This window comes from Vicia villosa, unplaced genomic scaffold, assembly GCF_029867415.1.
Source record: "Vicia villosa cultivar HV-30 ecotype Madison, WI unplaced genomic scaffold, Vvil1.0 ctg.001961F_1_1, whole genome shotgun sequence".
In the NCBI taxonomy this organism is placed as follows: Eukaryota; Viridiplantae; Streptophyta; class Magnoliopsida; order Fabales; family Fabaceae; genus Vicia; species Vicia villosa.
The window spans coordinates 105,328-111,942 of NW_026705791.1; positions in this window are offsets into that span (position 1 = coordinate 105,328).

Here is a 6,615-nt window from a genome sequence, read left to right on the forward strand (position 1 = left end):
TTTGTTCTGACTGGGTTGTTTGTGTTAAGCAGAACAATGGCTGGAAGAGGAGGAAGAAACGATGATGCTATGGCTGAGGCTCTGGGCATGATTGCTAGTGTGTTGGGAGGGAATGCCAATGGAGCTGCGATTGGTGCTGACAGACAACTGAACAGTTTTCAGAGGAACAATCCTCCATTGTTCAAAGGCACGCATGATCCTGAAGGTGCTCATAAATGGCTTAAGGAGATCGAGAGGATTTTTAGAGTCATTGACTGTGCTGAGGATCTCAAGGTGAGGTATGGTACTCATATGTTATCTGAGGAGGCTGATGACTGGTGGATGTCAACCAGAACTGAGCTGGATGCTGGTGGTACAGCAATTACTTGGACTGTATTTAGAAGGGAATTCCTGAGGAGGTATTTTCCTGAAGATGTCAGAGGCAGAAAGGAAGTTGAATTTTTGGCACTGGTTCAAGGTAATATGTCGGTACCAGGGTATGCGGCCAAGTTTGTGGAACTGGCAAGGTACTATGTGCACTATAATGATGATGAAGCCAGTGAGTTCTCAAAATGTGTCAAATTTGAGAATGGTCTTCGTGATGAGATCAAGCAGGGTATCAGGTACTAGAGAATCCAGAGGTTTGTTGATCTGGTAGATTGTAGCAGGATTTTTGAGGAAGATAACATCAAGCTGAGGTCATCTCACTCTCGCGAGTTGGTTGACAAAAAAGGGAAGAAACATATGGATAGAGGTAAGCCATATGGTAGAGGTAAACCTGCTGATTGGAAGAAACCCAGTGGGGGAGATTCTAGTGCTCGTATCAGATGTTACAATTGTGGTGAGATGGGACATCGTAGGAATGAGTGCAAGCTTGATCAGAAGAAGTGTTACAAGTGTGACCAAGTGGGTCATATTGCTGCTGACTGCAAGAAGAGGGTTGTGACTTGTTACAACTGCGGTGAAGAGGGTCACATCAGTCCTAATTGTCCTAAGCCAAAGAAGAACCAATCGGGAGGAAAGGTTTTTGCTTTGACCGGGTCAGAGACTACTCCAGAGGACAGGTTGATTAAAGGTACGTGTTTCATTCATGGCACACCTTTAGTTGCAATTATTGATACTGGAGCAACTCACTCTTTTATTTCTTTGGATTGTGCTATGAGGTTAAATCTTGAGATATCTGACATAAATGGAAGTATGGTTATTGACACTCCTGCATCGGGTTCAGTAACTACTTCGTCTGCATGCTTGAACTGTCCGGTTGATATTTTTGGTAGAGAATTCGGGATGGACTTAGTGTGCCTTCCGTTGAAACAACTCGATGTAATCCTGGGAATGAACTGGTTGGAATTCAACCGTGTTCATATCAACTGTTTTGCGAAGACGGTGATTTTTCCTGAAGAGGTTAGTTCTGATAGTCTGGAAATGACAGCTAGACAGGTGAATGAGGCTATCGGAGATGGTGCAACAGTGTTTATGTTGTTTGCATTGATGAATGTGAAGGAGAAAGTGGCGAGTAGCGAATTGCCTGTTGTGTGTGAGTTCCCAGCAGTTTTTCCAGAAGATGTGAATGAATTGCCACCGGAAAGAGAAGTGGAGTTTTCTATTGATTTGGTTTCGGGAACTAGTCCCGTATCGATGGCACCGTATCGTATGTCGCCGTCTGAATTGGCTGAACTGAAGAAGCAGTTAGAGGAATTGCTTGAGAAGAAATTTATTCGTCCTAGTGTTTCGCCGTGGGGTGCGCCTGTGTTGTTGGTGAAGAAGAAAGAGGGTTCAATGAGGCTGTGTGTAGATTACAGACAATTGAACAAGGTTACTATCAAGAATCGGTATCCATTGCCGAGGATCGATGACTTGATGGATCAGTTGGTTGGGGCATGTGTATTTAGTAAAATTGATCTGAGGTCTGGGTATCATCAGATTCGTGTGAAAGACGACGATATTCAGAAGACTGCCTTTAGAACGAGGTATGGACATTATGAGTATTCTGTAATGCCGTTTGGAGTTACTAATGCACCTGGTGTTTTTATGGAATATATGAACAGGATTTTTCATCCGTATCTCGATAAGTTTGTGGTGGTATTTATAGATGATATCCTGATATATTCTAAAAGTGAGAAAGAACATGCGGAACATCTCAGAACTGTGTTGGAGCTGTTGAAAGAGAAGCAACTTTTTGCCAAACTGTCGAAGTGTGAATTCTGGTTGGAAGAAGTCAGTTTTCTTGGACATGTGATTTCTAAAAAGGGTATTGCTGTTGATCCTACAAAGATAGAAGCTGTGTCTCAGTGGGAAGCTCCGAAGTCAGTGTCAGAGATTCGTAGTTTTCTTGGTCTCGCAGGTTACTACAGAAAATTCATTGAAGGGTTTTCAAAGTTAGCATTGCCGTTAACTAAACTAACCAGGAAAGGACAAGCTTTTATTTGGGATGCAAAGTGTGAGGAAGGATTCCAAGAGCTGAAGAGGAGGTTAACTAGTGCTCCTATTTTGATTTTGCTGAATCCGACAGAATCATTTGTGGTTTATTGTGGTGCGTCACTGATGGGTTTAGGTGGTGTATTGATGCAGAATCAACAGGTGGTCGCTTATGCGTCGAGACAACTCAAAGTGCATGAAAGGAATTATCCGACTCGTGATTTGGAGTTGTCAGCTTTGGTTTTTGTGTTGAAGTTGTGGCGACACTATTTGTATGGTTTGAGATTTGAGGTGTTCAGTGATCATAAGAGCCTGAAGTATCTCTTTGACCAGAAAGAGTTGAACATGAGGCAGAGGAGGTGGTTAGAATTTCTGAAGGATTATGATTTTGGTTTGAATTACCATCCGGGTAAGGCAAACGTGGTTGCTGATGCTTTGAGTAGGAAGACCTTGCATATGTCTATGCTAATGGTGAAGGAATTGGATTTGATTGAACAATTCAGAGACTTGAGTTTAGTGTGTGAAGGTACTCCTGTTAGTGTCAAATTGGGTATGCTGAAGCTGACTAGTGGTATTCTTGAAGAAATCAGAGAAGGTCAGAAAGCTGATGTTGAATTGATTGATAAGTTGACTTTGATTAATCAAGGCAAGAGTAGTGAATTCAGAGTCGACGAGAATGGTATACTGAGGTTTGGTGACCGAGTTTGTGTTCCTGATATTGATGAACTCCGAAAGCGTATTTTAGAAGAAGGAAACCGTAGTGGATTGAGTATTCATCCTGGTGCTACCAAGATGTACCATGACTTGAAAAAGTTGTTTTGGTGGCCGGGAATGAAGAAGGAAATTGCTGAGTTTGTGTATTCTTGTTTGACTTGCCAGAAGTCGAAGATTGAGCATCAGAAACCGTCTGGGTTGATGCAACCGATGTTTATTCCTGAGTGGAAGTGGGATAGCATCTCAATGGATTTTGTGTCGGGATTGCCGAGAACTGTCAGAAATTGTGAAGCTATTTGGGTCGTGGTAGACAGGTTGACGAAGTCTGCACATTTTATACCGGAGAGAATGGATTATCCGATGGAGAAGCTGGCTCAGTTGTATATTGAGAAGATAGTGAGTCTGCATGGTATTCCTTCAAGTATCGTGTCAGACAGAGATCCGAGGTTTACATCTAAGTTCTGGGAAGGTTTGCAGAAAGCTTTGGGTACTAAGCTGAGATTGAGTTCTGCTTATGATAAGTGCCAAAATGTTGTTATTTTGAGTATATAATTGTGGCACTTATCGATTCTATTCATTCCGTTTTTGTAATAAAATCCCCACTTTTGTGTATATATTCACATTATTTAGTTTTCATATGTTTTATATACCGTTTAATAGTTTTTCCTTTGTTTTTATAGGTATTCATGCTTATTGGAGCCTCGAGGAATAAAGTGTCGAAGGCACGGCTCCGATTGCGCGATTTTGGATCAAATAAGCAAGTTTTGTGCAGAGAGCGCCGCTGAGCGGCGTGTAAGCGCGCTTTCCAGGGGCGAACCAAATTTCCCTGGCCGCTAAGCGGCAACTCTGGCCGCTAAGCGGAGGCCTGTTTACTGTTCTTGATATTTTTGTAATACGTGTAGTCCGCTAAGCGAGATTTGGCCGCTAAGCGGCCGTAGCAGAAATTGTCTTTATATTTCTTCATTTGGGACATTTCTAGGATGGTTTTGGAGAGTTTTTGGTTCCAACTCCATCATTTTCATTCTTAGATTAGGATTAGCTTAGAAAATAACACCGGGTCATGCACTTGGAAGATCGGAGGTGGATTTCTCATCAACCGGAGCTGACAAACCGCGAGATGTTTGGTTTATCTCTTCTATTCTCTGTGTATTTCTTTTGTGTTGGGTTTGTTTGTATAGTTACTCGAATCTTATGTATATTTACCGATTATAATGTTATATTTAACTTGCTTTACAAATCTGTGTTGATATTATCCTGGATTTTTGCTCTATGCTGGGGATTTAGGGTGCTTTAGAGATAAACTTCTTGAATCCTTATCTAGGATGATAATCTGTTGGTTCTGAACTCTAGAGATAGATTTAGAGCTAGCATTCACCGTTTGTATCTGTACGTAATGCTTTCGTGTTTGAGCGGCGCGCGAGAGATCGCCGACGCGAGAATACGGATGTTCTCGCGACTTCGCGTTAGAGATAACCTTAGTTGTGAGATGATCTCGTTTGTGCTCCAGAGATGGACGCTTATGTGAGAGATACGTGATGACATAGATGAGTATCGTAGGTTGAGTATAACGGGTTGGTAAGTGTATGTTTGTGAAGAGTGAATATATTAACATTCCTGATAAGTTATTTCTCTTCTAAGAATGTGTTCGTTATTCTTTCCTGTCTATATCTTTGTTTACTTTTTTCTCATTCAATCCAAAGCTCGAAATCATAGAAACTATTGAATGGCATCTCTCCATCTCTGTGGACGATAATTCCCGGATCAATATTTCCAAATCTTTCTTTTGTTGCTTGCCCTATACTGCATTCAACAAAATGGCGCCGTTGCCGGGGATGGTTGTGATTGCATCGCAATAGTTTTCGTGGTTTTGAGCTTTGTATATATTGTATAGTTTCACTTGTATATATACTTACTTGTACATGCTTACTTGTTTATGTTCACCATATAGTTTTACTTGTATATGTCACATACAAGTATACTTTTGTTGGTGAATGTTGGTGAAACATGTTGATCTCGGATGATCTCTTTAATAACAAATCTTCACTTTTCAACTTGTGAATCCAACATTCACCAACTTTACCTTTTTGTATGATAATAGTTGTTTGTGTTTCATACTTGTGCATATGTGTTTGTTTATGTATATGGTTGTATATTTTTGTTTTTATGTTCGTTTAATTGTTTTATATATTTGTACCCGTAACGTTTGTTGAGTGTTTGGTTAGGACACTTTCTTTAGGCTTGTGCGGTGAGATGTCACCATGGCATGACGAGAGGAGGCTACTTTCCAAACACCGAAACAATAAAGGCGTCGAGCTAACGACGTAAAACAAGCGCTTGTTGGGAGGCACCCCAACGGTTGTAAATTTTGTTTATTTTTATGTTTAAGAGGAATTTAGGTGAAGTGGAAGAAAATTTGAACAGCTGGTGCAGTTCTGATTTTTCTGGTTTTTCTGTCATCCGCTAAGCGAGCCTAGCTCCGCTAAGCGATGACAGTAAAATTTTGTTTTTCTTCTCTGTACCAGTGGGGTTCCCATTCCACTTGGTTCACTCCTTTTCCCACTTTCACCAAGGCTAAGTAGTTATAGATACTAGTTTTATTTTTCTAATTCTTTTTTTGGTTGTTTGTATTCAAATTTTGTTCGGTAATTCGAAGATTTTTGAGGTGATTTTCCAAAGCTTGAGTGTTTCAACTTGCGGATGTATGGTAGGATGTTGTTTTTGAAGTTGTATCATTCAAGGTACTCATTTATCGCTTTCTATAGCATAACATGTTTAGGAAACTTTTCATTTGTACAATTACCATACCATTCATTCTTTTGCATTACTTGCTCGTTGATTGAATCACTTTAGTTCCCAAACCATAAATGTGAGGAAGCTTTCCATTGTTTACATATGCTGGAGGCCACAATCTTTGTTTTAACTGGATTTTATTATGCTTAATCTTTTGTTTATGTTGATTTTATGAAAGCATGAAAAGGATCAAGGCATTTTGTTTCATTTTGAGCACAACCACCATAACCAAATAGTCAATTCACCTTGTGAGTGTGTGATCATTTGTTAACCCTTTTGAGCCTTTTTGTCAATGTCCATGTTGTTTTTCCTAAATACTTATTTTGAGTGTTTAGTTCTCATTTTTGCATGGATGATTGATTCTTTGTTTTCTTGAACCCTCAACCATAATTTTTGGTATGAATTTTTACCTTGCCTTAGAAAGTAGGGAGTATTCATATGATGGTGTGGTTGAATTCAAGTTGGGGAGAGTAATGATTATGTACTTATTTGGTTGTTGCTATGAGGTTAAAAAGAAAAGAAAAGAAAAAAAAATTGAAAAGGAAGGAAAAGAAAAAGAAAGAAAAAATGTGAAAAAGTTTTGAAAAACAAAAAGAAAAGAGAAGCGAATAATTGTGCTAATAAGTATGGTGATTGGTTTGAGAAACTTGTGGTTAAGGAGTAAGTTTAATCGAGATTTTGTTGCTTAGGACTTTGTGGATTGATCACTCCCTT